This window comes from Camelus bactrianus, chromosome 5, assembly GCF_048773025.1.
Source record: "Camelus bactrianus isolate YW-2024 breed Bactrian camel chromosome 5, ASM4877302v1, whole genome shotgun sequence".
Taxonomy (NCBI): domain Eukaryota; kingdom Metazoa; phylum Chordata; class Mammalia; order Artiodactyla; family Camelidae; genus Camelus; species Camelus bactrianus.
In genome coordinates, this window is record NC_133543.1 from 73,614,811 (window position 1) to 73,630,545 (window position 15,735).

General features: G+C 46.6%; 1 protein-coding gene across 6 annotated transcripts in view; it reads left to right on the forward strand.

The window, feature by feature from the left end:
• The window catches only part of KLF7 (KLF transcription factor 7), a 386,441-nt gene that overhangs the window by 205,987 nt on the left and 164,719 nt on the right, over positions 1 to 15,735 (forward strand). The window lies entirely within an intron of this gene.

Below are 15,735 nucleotides of genomic sequence, written 5' to 3' on the forward strand. Positions count from 1 at the left end.
CAAGGCTAAGCTTTTGGGAAAATAAGAGCAAATAAGGTGCTGTCCAAGTTTCCTAGATGCTCATAGAGGAGGAGTCATATATAGGGTGTTATCAGTTTGTCAGAGAATGATCAATGCCTGTGCTCAAATAGACTGAACACAGCCAGAGGCTGGCATCAGGACTCTAGCCCTTCTGTAAACCTCTGTAACAATTACTGTCTTGTCCATTCACCCATCCATCCATCCATCTATCCACCCAGTCTTATGACAGATATTTATCCAATGTCTTCTCAAACCCAGCTTTACATTGCTCAGATTTTCTGAGCATCTTTTCTACAGAACTGGACATCTTTGTGAACAGGAACCCCCACATTATCAAATCTCAGATACTCCCATTCCCTCACATGATGTCTTGAATGAATGAACCTTGGACAAGAGGTTGTGCCTTGTTCTTTCTCCTTACAACCTAAGAAAAAGAATAATGAGAATGGATGAATTAATATATTATTAAAGGCCTCAGAATTTTTCAAAGTTAGAATTCAAATGTTTCTAAGCGGCGCTGGGTATTCTCCCAGTGCATCATTCGCCTTTGCTCATTCAGTGTGTGCCGTCCACGTGAGATGGCTTATCTCCCATGATCACTTCCTTTTGTTTGGGAACTTGATAAACCCAAGGCTGGCCCCAACACTGGAAAAGAGGCTTCGTTCCTGGTTATTTATTCCATCAATTGCTAGGCTGCTTTTGTCCGTCTCACTGACTTCATTTCTCTTTCTTGCTCCACATTCTACTGGATACTAAATAACTGTAGCATTTTCACACAGTAAGGCTATTAAAATGGCTAAGTGTTCCTCCGAACAGATTTTAATTCCTCACTGGCTGTCTTAGTCTGCTGAGATTGACATAACAACATATCATAGGCTGGGTGGCTTGAACACAGAAATGCATTTTCTCATGGTTCTGGAGGCTAGAAGTCTGGGCTGGGTTCTGGCAAGCCTCTCTCTCCGGCTTGCAGGTGCCCGTTTTCTTGCTGCGCCCTCACGTGGCCTTTCCTCAGTGCATGCAGGTGGGGAGAGAGACCTTGCTCTCTGCCTCTTCTTATAAGGTCGCCAGTCCTTTTGGATTAGGACTCCACCCTTATAACCTCTTTTAACCTTAATTACCACCCTCAAGGTCCTGTCTCTAAATACATAGTTACATTGGGAGTTAGGTCTACAGCATAGGAATTTGAGGGGGGAAACAATTTGGTCCATGGCACTGCCCTCCTTCAGGATCCACAGTGTGAGGTATCAGTGGGGTTAAATTTGTTGTGACTTTAATTTGATCATAACTTCAAGCTGTATTTATGCCCAGTTTTTGTATCTTCTTCCTCGCTTAAGATGCGTTTCAGTTCACCACTTAAATCAACTTCAGGGAATGCGATTTATAGATTAGTCTTGCTTTGCCCCAGTTGTCAAGTTTTTACTTTACTCTGAGTCTGGTTTCTTTTATTTTTGTTTGGAAAAAAAAAAAAAAAACAGGTCAGTATGGAATCCACTGTCCTCACTGAATATTTTGTACTCGCTGTTCTGTCTGGACCTCGCCTCCCCAATCTTATCTGTGGCTGCGCAGATACAAACACACATACACGCGCACACACATCCTTCCCGGCGTGGCTTTCTTCTAATCCTTAAAGTTTCTGTTAAAAAGCATCACTGAGATCTTGACCAGCTACCATATCTACAGAAGTCAGTCACATCACACTCCCTGTTTCCTTTCTAACACCTAAGACTACTGCTGTTTTGTAGATGGGTAAACCGAGTCTAGAGAACATAAGGGGTTTGTCCATAGTTGCTCAGTTTCTGAGCAGCAGAAAGAAGGCCCAAGAGGCAGAGGGTGAGGCTCAAAGGACTCTGGAGGTAACGTAACCTATTACAAAATATGTCTCCCAGCAGCCCTAGCCCAAGGCAGCAGTCATTGGCTTTTATCGCTTCAAAGTGACCTTCACTCCTTTCTTTTTCTGTCCCTATTGCCTTGGTAAAACTGTCTGGCAGATAAAGGGACAGAAGGGTGCATTTGGCCTTCTGGTTTGCCAGATTTAGCAAATAAAAACACAGAAGCACAGCTAATTTTGAATTTCAGATCGACAATACGTATTTTTTATGTATTTTTTAGGAATAAGTCTGTCCCATGCAGTATTTAGGACATACTTATGCCAAAACATTATTTGTGTTTCATCTGAAATTCAAATTTTACTGGACATCCTGTTTTTATCTGGCAGCCCCAGCCAGATGGCTACTCAACCACCACATGTAGCCTATGGATAGTGGTTATAAGCCTCTGGTGAGTGTGCTTGGGAAAGAAAACAAGCAACAAAATCACTTTGAACTCTTGTTGTTTTATTTACTTTTGTGACACTTCGATGTTCCTTGATAATAAAAACAACAACACAAATATTCCCAAATGAATATATATTTTACTTAGAAACTTTGACTTAGAGCTTTATCAGCTCAGTTATTTTGATTTTCTATGAATTCACAGCACTCAGTATCTAGCACCAGTGGAACTAGAAAACTGCATGGGTTCGTCAGTGCTGAGCTCATGTTTGGGTAAACTTGGACATGCTATTTCACCTCTCTTTTTGCCTCAGTTTCTTCATTTGCAAAAATGAAGACAACAAGAGCACCTATCTTATTAAGTTGTTGTGAGGAGTAAATGAAAAAAGGTATATGAAAGGGGCTGGTCCAGTATTTGCAATATAATAGACACTCAGTATATATTAGCTTCATTTTTCTTGCTTCACCACTCCACTTCTGAGAACGAACAGCATCTCTTTCCCAGACCATTGCAAAATATTAGGCTAAAGAAATTACAGTTATGTCTCAAAGAAATTTTGATCTTTACCAATTTCTAGGTAACCAGCAGAGTCAAATCAATTGATTGATTTGTTCATTCAACCATTTATTCACAAGTATTTGTTGAGGACCTAACATGTGCCAAGCACCGTGTCCTAGGAGCTGGGGATAACATGATAAACAAAGTTGCTATTGCCCCTGAGAATCATTTATATTATAGTGGGGTGGGGGCAGATAATGAATGGATACGCAATAAAGTATTGTGTTGTATGATATCATTTTCACATGAAGCAATCAATTAGGGCAAATGTAAAACTGAGTCCTTGAATCTGGTGATGTGGAGATCATTGGTGACCTTGATAACAACTTTTTGTTCCCTGGGGGTTAAGAGAATGGGGAAAGGAGGAGGAAGTTGAAGAAGGAACTTCACAAAAAAGTGAGCAGAAAAAATTGAGTGGCAGTTAAAAGGGGATATGGAATTAAAAGACTTCTCGGTTTTCTAATGGGAGTTATGACAGCATGTTTAAGCTTGAAAGGAATGAGCAAGCAGAGGAGGAACTGGTAACGCAGAAGGCAGAGGACAACGCTAGGAGGGAGTGCTTGACAAGATGGAAAGGCAAGAGTCTCCAGTGGACAGGGGGATTGGGCTTAGACTGCCACCAGGACCTTTCGCTCACCGCAGAAAGAGGGGAGGTCAGTGTATGACGTTGAGGGTACAGGGGCTTAGTCAGTTTGGCAACAGAAAGGTGTGGAAGTTCTCTTCCACCTTCTCACACATAAAATGCTTTTACTTTTCTTATCAATAATTATTGATTATTAAGTTAAAAAGAATAACCGATGTTAAGAAATGATAGCTTTCTCATTTGTAGCAGACTCTTGCCAAGCACCCCCAAATACCTGGGGTATGCACCATTGTCCCCCTACTCCTCCTGTGCGCAGGGGATTGAGACTTAATTTATTCACAGACAGCTCGTTTCAGCTCCCTGTGCTGTTCCCAGGCTGAAGTTATTTTGACGTTTTTCACCCATCACATGTTTCTCTTCATTGAGATAAACTTCTTCCAGAGGAAGCTGCCCATCTTGACAAGTCTGCTTCGCGTCTGTGCTCCACTGCACAGCCAGACCTGAAAGTGACGGGAACTGACAAACTCTCTGAACTTGTCCCACTGGATTTGTCTAATGGGCCTTTCCCTGACATAGATGAAAAAGTCATTGACAGAAACAGACCATTTACCATGAACCTGAGCAGAGGTATAAGCCGCGACAGATGAAATAAGTCTCGAAACAAAGCTGGGAAATTCAGGACACATATGATGGGCTCAAGGAGCTCTCTGCCTTCAAATGCCAAGATGAAATGGATAGCATCAGGTTTTGCAGCCCCAAGTCATCCGGCTGTTTAGTAAGGAAGCCAGCCTCCTGCTCCCCGTCTTTCTCTCTAACTACAGCAGAGGGAGAAGCTGCTAAGTGGTGACGTGGGGGCCAGGGGTGGCTTTCAACAGGACACTCCAAGCCCGAGGGGGCTGAGTTCTCTTTCCAAGGGTAGTGAGACCAAAAAGAAAAAAAAAATCTCCATTTAAAATTTTGCAGCCATTTAGAAATTCTAGTCTGAAGACAGAATTCAAGTTGAAGAAATCTTTCCAAACAGAAGAGTCACATCTTAGGAGGGATATTTTTAGTTTCTATAATCAACACCTAACGTGAACATCATATAAACTTAGGATTGCCCTTGAAACGCACTTATAGCACCCATGAAACATACACCCTTGTATTCTAATTTCTATCCACATTGAAATTTAAAATCATTGCACTGGGTGGAAGGAGAAAACAGAAGGGAGATCTGTGTGCAGATGTCTGGCCTTCAGACCATTCTGCCTCTAAGGCAGCTATCAAATCCCTAGCTTTGAGTGAGCACTGGGTGGAGAATGCCAAGTGCTCTTGATGGGCCACAGGTTTTATTCTCTTTCAATTTTGTTCTCTTTTAATTTTAAGCCTTGACAACCTTTATAGATGATACAGGATGTGTTTGGCATTATAAGGGTTAAATGGCATAGTAGCAGTGCATCCCGTCCGGGTTTGAGCAAAAGTCTGAGTGTTGATTCGTGCTGCAATAATACCACCCCACTCTGTTTTCTTTAAGAAAAATCTTCAGATAAACCCCTGGATATACAAAATCTAGGTCTCCTTTCAAAGGAGTACACTGGCTAAATGAAGAGTTAAAATTGCTTCATTAAGGCAGTTTAATTTGTTAAAATTTTAAGGCAATTTCTTAAATGAAAAACTTAAAAAAAAAATTCAACTCGGGGTAAGAGGGTCCTCTGCAAAAAGATGATTGATTGGTTTTCAAAAGGGAAGAGAAGGACATCTCAGGAGCAGCCCAGCATTGGTGTCTGGAAACCAGAACCGCGAGGGGAGAGAGAGATAGTAAGGCAGAAAAGGCCCTGAGGAGGAATGATGGTCCACGGACAACATGATGGGCCGTGAGAAGGAGACAGGACCAGTAGGTGCTGATGCAGTCAGGGAATAGAGCTATCAGGCTTTGACTTGTGTTCTTCTGTTCTGGCTTTTGAAACTCCCTGCGATCTTCTCCGTGCTCCAGTGGGGTCAGTGACCTGCTCCAGCTCTAATGTGCAGGGAATGATGCAGTGGTCAGAGTCCAAGTTGGGATGGGAAAACGAGGAGTGCTGCTGAACCTTGCCAGGACCTCCCGCCCAGAAGGGTGAAAGCAGCACTGTGTTAAAGACAGGTGGCTGTGGCAGGTCCAAGGGGGTGACCAACAGCAAGAGCATCAGAGAAGTCCGAGGTCGGGCAGAGATAGAGAATTAGGTGCTTGGCAGTAGAGAGGACAAGCTGCAGGACCCCACGCAGGAGTGGACTGAGACAAAAGCCCTTTCTCTCAAATGTGCTAGCGTTGGAGCCTGTGGGGGCCAGCGAGTAGCACGAAGGATAGAAGGTGCTTACTGCAAACTTCGTGCTGAACAACTTCTACTGCAGTGAAACATCTACGAAGTTACCTTGGCTTTTTAAGACATTGTGTCAGACAGTGAAACAAAACACTTTCTTGGGCTTCCTACTGCCCCAGGCTTCTGGGCTGTGGCCTGTGCCCTGGGGAAGGTAACTCTGGGAGAGCGGGGAGGGGGGCGAGTGCCGTTCTGAGATGACGGGGATAGAAATCATGCCTGTCTGTGTTCTCAACCCAAAGTCCTGAGAACTAGCCCTGCCTGTTCACCCTCTCAAGAGGGGATTTATGACTGGGGGCCTGTGGATCATAGCCAAAGTAACGTCTCTGCCTGCCCCACAGGACTTTGCTCAGCCTTTGGGCGTTACAGAGATGAACAGAAATCTGCTTTCTTTCTTTAGTGTTTCGGAGCTTTAGAGGAAATGAGAGCTCGTGTTTCTGCCCACATTTCCGGGTCTGCTACCACGAGGCTGAGTCATCTGTCTTGGTCTGGGCTCTCCTGAAAGCAGAGTCTCCGTCAAAGACTGAGTGTAGATAATTATTTGGGATCTGATCCCAGAAAACAGGAGTGAGAGTGGGGAGACTGAGGCAGGGAAGAAAGAAAAGCCAGCATCTGGGTGTGTACCCGAGGTCTCCACTGTCCGTGGAACAGCAAGGGGCTGCGGCACTTATGCGCTGGCTCTTGTCTTTCGGTAGTGGCAGGCTGGGGGAAGGGAGCATTAACTCCTCTCCCTGCCTGAGTTTCCCCTGGGAAGCTCTGGCAGTTTCAGAAAAGGCCCTAAGGCTTCTGGGGAGAAGCAGAGCGAGCTGCCTGGAGGAGTAAGCTGGAGGTGGGCGTGTTGGCTTGAGTCTGAATGTAGGTGAGGGGTTACGATGTCGGTCACCTACCGCATCTGCTACCATCTCTAGTGCAAGTGGTCGGATCTGTCATTCTTGGGCGCTGCTGACCTGACCAGGATTTGGCTTCACGACCCTTCTTTCTCCGGTTCCCTGCTGCTCCTGGTCCGCCGAGGGTGCCTGTCCTACACTGCGTTTTCCTCCTTGGCTTTCATGACAGTCACTCTCAAGGTTCTCCCTGCATTGATACATGTGAAGAGCCCAGCGTGTAGCAGCAACTCAGGGGAAATCAGTTCCCTTCTCTGTCTCCTCCTTTACCTTCTACTGACCTCTCCTTTTCCTCTTTCTTTTCCTCATAAAACATGGCTGCCTGTCAGGGTTAAGTTCTGCAGACTCATCTTTTTTCTCATCACTCCTCTAGCCAGTTATTTGGTCCCCACCCTCAGCTCTCACCTCTGTGTCACCACCTCCACTGGAGCCTCTCCAGGTAGCGTCTCTCTTTCCAGCGCTGGCCCTGTGTTAGCACCCACCCACCTAAGAATCACCTGGCTATCTCTAAGCTCAAGTCTGGGAATCTCGCCTCTAGTGTGGAATCTCTCTCAGTTAGTCGAACGTCCCTTTTGGGCTGTCTCCCACTCCCCCCAGGTCCACATGCCTAAAAGTGGCCTGGCTTTCTGCTCCCAACCCATGCCTCCCTCACTCTTCTCAGTATCCTCCCTGACCCCGAAGGGAAAAAAAACACAGACTCTGCTTCTGTACATGGAACTGTCGATTCTTGTCTGCATGCGTTCAAAACCCTGGAACCACATTTGGTTCCTCAGCCCCCTTGGAAGGGCCACAGTGTGAGGTCAGACAGAGGCAGTGGCAAGACCATCTGGGAGGACAGATCAGGAGGTGAAGAGTCAAGTTCCCTAGGGCTTCAGCAACACAGCAGGGGCTGCAGAGTCGGAAAGTCAAAGCTGGGAGAATCATTAGACGTTAGAGCCTGGCTTGTACAAACCCTCTCGGGGCCGATGAAGAAACTGAAGCCCAGATAGACGAAGAGGGTTGACGAGGGTCCCATGGCTAGCTACTTTGAGAGCGACAGTGCTCTGTCCTCCTTCCCAGAGCCCTTTCCACAGTGACACCATTCAACAAGAAACCTATGTCCGGGGCTTGTTAAGTGCAAGGAGCAGAACACAGAGCTCAAACAAAAAAGTTATTTCCGATAAATGAAAAGTTTAGAGGTGTCTGGCTTCAGAGGGCACTTGAACATGGGCTTAAGTAGGTCAACAAGGACAGGTGAATGAGGGCCCTGAAGAACTGAATCTAAACCCTGTGACCCCCAGGATCCTGTGTGGGACTCACATAGAAATAAGGGCTGCTGGAGAGGGGAAAGGAAGACACTGGATGCCTAACAGGGCCAGCCAGAAATCACTATAAAATCCAAAGGGGAACACAGGTATGTGATCTGAAGTCTGAATGATCCAAGGTCATAGCCAGACTTTGTTCATCTCAGTACAGTCAGGATGGAGGACTGGTTTTGGGTTGAAGCCAGAGGGAGCTCTGGGACTTTTTGTTTGACAATGGGCTTACATAGTTAATGCCTGTGCCCTGAACATTCTTTCTGTCTGTTCAGAGGGCAAGGCTACATTCTTGGGATGACCTGAGACTCCCACTGGAGAGCCTGGTGTGCTGGGCAGTTCTGCTGTTTCTACGGGGTGGGAAAAGGAAGGGGAAGTCTGGGAGAGCTGCCCAGCCAGGACCTAGACCTTCCTTCTGGACAGCCATCTTCCTCTGGGAGCTGGTCAGTGAGCAAGACCCTGTCCCTTGTCCCTCACAATCAGTAGGATTTGAAGCTCAGCTTCTTCTTCCTGGTGTCTGTAGCATCAGGCTCTTCCTTTTCTCGCCACTGCCAACTCTCAGCTCAGGTATGAGTCTCCTGCCTGGGCCCCCACCAGACTCTGCAAGCTGGTCCCCTAGCCATATTTCTTACCTGTTCCAGCTCATCCTGTGCCCTGTGCCAGGGTACTCACCTCCAATACCAATTTTGTTATAATACCATTCTCCTGCTCAAAAGCCTTCAGTAAGCCCATACTCACTAAAAGCAGAAGCAGGTCCAAGCTGCTAATCTGGGTTCAGATATCACCTCCTCTGAGACCCCTTCACTGTGGTTATCATTCTCGCCTCTGAAACCCAATAGCACTGAGTGTCTGTCACACTCAGTTGGAACTGTTCAGGTTTTCCTGCTTTCTGTTGTTGATTGTGGTGTTATATTTCTGAATGTTCTTACTCTGATTCCATGATCCTGGAAGAGGAAGATGTACGTATCTAACCATCAATCAGTGTACAGTTCTGTGCCCTGTACACAGTGCATAAACAAATAGTATTACTTCACTGAGATTAAACTCTTCGGCTTGGAACCTTCTCAATTGACTTCCCTATGATAATATTTTTAGATCTCTAGAAATATAAGTTCAAACTATGAGATATGAGGAAGATAAATGCAAGATATTTTCCTATCTCTTTTTTTCAATTAATTTTCCTTGTCTGCTTGAGTATATATCAGCGCCGATATCTGACTTAATTTACCAGAAGATGCTCTTAAAACCTAACCAGGGTGCATTCCTAGAATTCAAATGGACATATGGATTGAAATACCAAATCTGTCATGTCTCCAGCATGCAGGCTCAGAGGAGGATTTCAAAAAACAAAACACGCACACACACAAAACACGGGTTTAGGGCCCAAACAATTTTAAATGGGAGTTTTTGAAGCATTAAAACATTTTGCAAGGGTGTTCTCTGTTGACTCTTACCCATTTAACTATTCTGTAGCTGTGAGGCCAGAATTCACTGCCTGAGAAGTCTCAGCATCTCTGTCCTGAAATAGGCTGGGTAGGTGGTTGGGACGCCCCTAGCAGGGAGAAGTTTCAGATGGTACAGATCGACGTATGCTTGGGAGGTAGAGAGAGTCTCCTTCAGTGACTTCTGGCTGGGGGCTGGGGTAACGGTGACACAGCTACCTGATGGCAGCTGGAGATATCCTGGTGAGGAGAAAACACAAAATGGACAGAGTCAGGTTTAAACCTGCCACTTGGAGTCTTCCTGTAACTTGGGTTGGTCACATGCTGAATTCCAGTTTATGTTCAAAACAAATGGAGCCTCATTCTGTGACCAAAATAGATTGCTTGTTTGTAGCGCTGATAAAGAGGTAGCCAGGCAGAAACTGCCTTTACTCAAAGGGACAGGCTACCAAAGTGAGGGAGTCCCCCGGCAGGAATGGAGCAGTAAAGGGCAAGGAGTTGAGAGGCCCCCGTCCCCCATCCCACCATAATTATTCTTGCTGCCCTCTCTCCTTCACCAGTGGAACAACTGACTGAAAAAAATAATACTTTTTGAAAAACCCCTTCCCTTCTGTTCTTACTACCTGAAACACTGGAATTGTGCAGTCTCCCTTGGTAGGAGGGTAGGAGGAGTGGGTGGTGCCTGTGGATAAGCAGACACAGCAGGGCAGAGCCTGAGTCTTCCTGGGTCAGCGGCAGGATATGTGTTCACCAGAACGTTTATGCAGACTCACATATTTGGTCCCGAGACCCACGAAAAATCACAATTGTTGTTACAGGCTGAATTGCGCCCTCCCCAAATTCATATAAGCCCTAAACCCCAGGATCTCAGAGTGTTATGGACACAGGGTCTTTAAAAGGGTAAATAAAGTGCAGTGAGGTCGCATGGGTAGGTCCTGATCGTCTGTGAGTGGTGTCTTTATAAAAAGAGAAGATGAGGACACAGCCACACACCAAGAGAAGGCCATGTGAAAATCTAGGGAGGAGGCCGTCCACAAGTCAGAGAGAGGCCTCAGAGGAGGTCGGCCCCGTGGACACCTTCATCCAGGACCTCCAGCCTCCAGAACCACGAGAAAATAAGTTGCTGTTAAGCCACCCAAGCAGGCTAAAGTAACTGTTGAGAAGGAGCAGAAAGAGAGACTTAAAACGGAGAAGCACAACTTTGGGCAGCCCTGAGTTTTATTGTGAGTGAACAAAGGAGGGAACCTGTTCATCCATTCAGCACACACTTTGATTTCTGACCCTTAGAGGGTGGCACGTAGCGGCTGATAGAAGCCCTCCTTTCCATCGTCTCTAGTAGAGAAAATGAAGCCCACCATGGAGACTTAATAACTCTGGCCACCAGCTGCTGGTGCCCTGCCTCTGAGAGGCCAGGATCAATCTGGTGATCCACTGATTACTGCACACATAACCATGATCACTGGAATTCAGTAACGATCATCTTTTCACGTTTTTGCTGAACCTAATCTTGCCCGGCCAATGTTATCCCCGAGCTTCACATTCTCAGCTTGTATATCGCCCTGGTTTGAATTGTGAGTCTTCAAAATAGATAAAATATTTAGTATCTTTTTATTGCCCCTCTCAGCAATGTGCAGGGGCCTGGCCGGCCTCGTGCATGGAGTACGGACAAGCGGCTCGCTCACTTAGCTGCTCTTACCAGCTGCTTTGCAAATGGCTCTAGCAGGTGGTGCAGTGTCGGGGGGAGGACTTGCAGTCTGTCCCCGGAGACTCAGCGAGCGTCTCTGGGTAAAGCACCATCTCGCTGGCTTGGGAAGCTGAATATCCCCACGCTCCCACTCTTCCTCAGCTTATTTCTCTCTCCTGACTCATGTCTGCTGCCTCATTTGAGTTACTGTACAAACGTTTAGCCAAGAAGCCATACCAGGCCCTGCGCTTATTTACCACCACCGGGGAGTTACAGCGAGGCACTGAGGCAGCATTCCCTGCCGAACCTTCTGGTCAAATAAGGACAAAGTGAACCACGCCTTCCATTCTTGGCAGTGAGGTACCTGCCTTAGAACGCCCTGTGCTGGGGGCAAAAGCCTCCCCCAGTGCAGGCCAACTCTTTCCTGGCTCCCCAGGGACCCCAAAGTCGTAGAGCTGTGAAACAGAAGAGAGAAGTGCAGAGCATTGTGCAGGGACTGAGGGTGCTGGAGGAGAAGAGGGCTCCCTGTCTGTTCCGCTTTCTGAGTTTCCTACAGGAAGTTGATTGTGCATTCCAAGGCAAAAGTGCTTTTGCCACTATGTATATCCTGTTTGTCAGCAGGAGGCCTTCTAGAAAAAACCCTCAGGAGGGGCAGGAAACAATGCAGTCGATCTAAGACACATATGTATATATGCATGTATGTATTTGCACACACATGCACACACACTCCAAAAAGAACCCAAGGGAACAGAGACATACATAGCCACCAAACTGGAGGGAGGACCACAGAAGAAATCAACCTCAGTGGGGGGATTTGAAAATCAGGTGCTGCTTGCAGGGTTTCCCACTTGAAACGCCATCAGGTGTCCTTGCCACCAACCAGAAATTTTGAATGTGCTCTCTGTAGCACATGCCTCCTTTTTCACCTTGCAGGGGACACAAAAACTCCCCATACTATGTCCCTGGCCAAGAGGACTTTATGATCCAATGAGGCAGATGCGTACAATTAAACACAAAACAGCTCTTTGACAGTTGAAGCACACATGGTCAGCAGTGGGAGCAGGGTTTGATGACCGGGGAGTCAGAAGTTGTGCTGCTGTGCCGTTATTCCATTTGCTTCATGAACAATAAGCCTAACATCTAAGCAGTTAGACCTACTGTGTGCAAACCAGCAGGTAGCAGGGTGCCTGATGGAAACAGCATCGGCTAGGACTATTTCATCTACCAGCCCTGGCATGGAGCCTAGCCTGTCTGTAGAAGGGACCTAATGCTACCAGCTGTGTACTTTACAGGGTGGTCAGGAGGAAAACATGAACAAAATAATGCATGGTGGTGCCTGGAACACTGTAAGTGCTTTCCAAGGCGTTTGAAGACAAGAGGGTAAGGGACCTTCCATTTCCTCCCTATGCATTAGTGCTCAGCACGTATTTGGATGATCATGATGGCGAGGGTTTTAAAGGAATCCCTCTGGGGTGGCGATGGAGAATGCTTCTTTATAAGATAAATATTTATAGCTAAAATAAAAGAGCAAAAGGAAAAGGAAATAGACCCTAGGCTTCCCATAAATATCTTCCGATCTCTTGGTCCTTTCTTTTTTGGAGGCATTTCTTTTCATCCCACTCTTGCCAGCCTCAGCCCCCTACCTGCTGCTCCTGCCTTGTCTCCAGGAAATTCGTCCCCTCCACCCTCCATTCCAACTGTCCCCGGGAGGAGGAGCTCCCCATTCCCCAACTCCCCAACTCTGCTGGCTTGGAGAGGTGAAAAGGGCCCACTGATGGGAGCTGCTTCTCCATCCCTTTAATCAGCTTCCAATGCGGCGTTATTGGTTTTATCAAGGAGCTCTCTGACACACATGCTTTCACAGCTTGACTAACGAGGGCTGGCTCTTCCTCACTCCCCTTCCCACCCTTCTTCTCAGTCCCCCCTCTTCCTGTCCTCTGCCACATGCTTTATCTAGAGAGCAGCCTTCAGGAGCACTGGGGACACCCCCCTCCCTGTCATCAGGGGCGGCTGGGAGGCTCCACAACTTGCAGGGAGCGCAGACCCTTGTAGGCAGCATGACTGAGATGTGAATTCCCTGCATGTACATCACGGTACTTTGCAAAGAATCCTTTTGAGGGGAGGGGGTAGGGATAGGAGGAAACAAAGGAGGACAAAAGAAGAAAGGTGGGCAGCTCAGGGCTGTACCTCTTTATTGTTTATTTCCAAATGAGATGGCTAAGCTCGGTGATGTCCATAGGGGCTGTGTCTGGCATGAGTCAGCAACCAGTACAATTTACTGCCAGTTGATTAAATTAGCATTTGTTAAAAGCCAGAAAGGAAGGGGAGGGGTGTTGTATGCAGGGATAGATGGAGAATGAAGAAAATCTTCTTCATGCCTTTTGAATTATTTATGGCCTGGAACTTTACATGCTAAAACCTAACCAGACTTGATAGAGAGAGCCTGAGAAGGAGTCTCTCTTCCCTTAAAGCCACAGAGCACAGGCTTTGGTCCCTTGGAGGACTAGGAGAGTGCTAACAGTGACAGACTGCAGTGAGAAAGTAGACCTCTTCATTTTATTGTGACCTTGAAAACAGAAATGCTGCTTAGAGATCCTGCTTCCACTAGGCACGGGAAGAGTTGTATTTCTCAGTAACCTTGTGGGCTGTGGACATGAATGTGTGAATGCATTCCACTTTGATTTTGCCGAGTGGGAACTCGGGATGACTGTCAGATCAGTGGACAAAGGATAGGTCTCTTCGATCTTCGCCTCTGGCTTCCAGCCAGATGGGAGGGAAACAAAGACTCTGGAGCCCTGCCTTCCTCCCCTCCTCCTCTCCCTCCGCCCTCCTTTCCTCTCCTCCTGCCTTAGCCGTGCAGAGCTGATTATTTGGACAGAGTCTGCTGACTGCTCTTACATTTTGGGAAATCGGGTCTAATTGTTTAGGGTGTAAAAATGAAGTGATTCAGTTTCAGAAAGGGGCCCTTCTTTTGGGAGATGTGTACATGCAGAAGAGAGAACTCCATCCTGGGCGTGTGTGCAGGGAGCCAGCCAGGGTGTCTGGAAGTGTAAGTGCAGGGGAGCCGGGAATGTAAGGCACCCAGCGGCTCCGGCTGGGTACCAGGGTGGCCTGGCAAGCGTCTTTTGTTCTTGGCTCTTGGCTTTTTTGACGGCCAGGAGCAGCAGGACTGCCCGCAAACCAGCCCAAAGGAGCTGATTCTATTCACGTCAAGATCTGAAGCTTTTGTTTACGAGCCCCAGTACTAAGGCAAACTTTTGGGGTCCCTCTGTAGACTTGCAGCCTTCCCCCAAAATAGCTTCAGGATAGGGCTTCTTCTTTTCACCTGAACTGTTGCTCCTGGACCACATGGTAATCAAAGGTTTTCACTGAACTAAAGCATCCAGGGGCCTGTGACTTCCCGAGAGATACAAGAAGACAAGAGTAAGGGAAGAGTGGCTGAATGAGGGAGAGACAAAAGCAGCGTGGTAGATAACAGGGACTAGAGTCAGACAAAGGACTGGGACATGTGCTTTGGCAAAACAGCAGGAAATGCAGTCATTTCCTTACTTCATCACGGCTAGCTCAATTTACCCATCAGATAAATATGGAAAAACATAAACCGAGTCCAAGGCTGACCCTTTAGTAAGAACTGAGTCGTTTCTTCCAGTTGTCAGTCTAGGTCCTACATGTTCACCTGTGTATCAATGAAACAAAGCAGATGGTGTCTGTTGCTGTCTGCTGATGCAAAATGAGTGAATGAGGAATACCCACAAATGTTTAATGGAGAACAGAAAGGATCATAGTGTTGAACAGGAGCATGGGGTTTTCCCTCTGCCCCCATCTCAGCACCAAAGGGATTCCATGTACCTCAGGCCACCAGGGAAGGGCTTGGACCCTGCGGCCACATACCATGCAGTGCCCACCTCTCCCTTAGCTACACCAAAAAGTAAATCGAGGTCATTTTCATTATTTAGGCAAAACCTCCCCTTCCACTTGAATTACTGAGATATTTCAGGCAAATGCAAATTTCAAAAAAAAAAATCAAGTGGCAGAATTTGAGTTTGGGAACTCATTAAAAAGCAGTGAGGCTTCCTATATTGCATCAATTATAAACAATTTGGAGGAAAAAGAGGTTGTTGTGTCTTTTTCTTTTAAAGAAATTATCTAGAAAATTACCCAGGTCTGTGCATCCTCTTTTCAGGTGAGAGCCGGACAGGCTGTGTTAAATACTATAACCTAATTAGGATGGGTTTAGATGATAAAACCAGAAGAAACCGGGAAGTCCAAACTCTGCCCTTAGGCTTGTCTCCAACCAGCCTTACCTCTGACAAGTCAGTACATCTCTCCAGGCACCAGTATCTCCCTCCCTTCACCCTACCCCCACCCCGCCCCGCTGAAATGGAGCCAACCCCTTTTGCCACTTGTTCACTTTATAGGAATGCTCTAAAAATTAATATTCACTGTGAAGCCAGGAGAGCCTCCGAGGAATGATCCTATCTCAATACGAAGCACTATCAGTTTTGTTTTGCCTGCCACTCCAAGTTGGCAATGATATATTGTTCAGAATCTTTCTAAAAATCTCCTTTCTTTTTCTGACCCCTGTGACCAATAATGATGGGGAAACAGTGTACTGGAATAAATCCAAGAAAGAAATATTTTTGCCTGTCCATCAACTCAGCCAA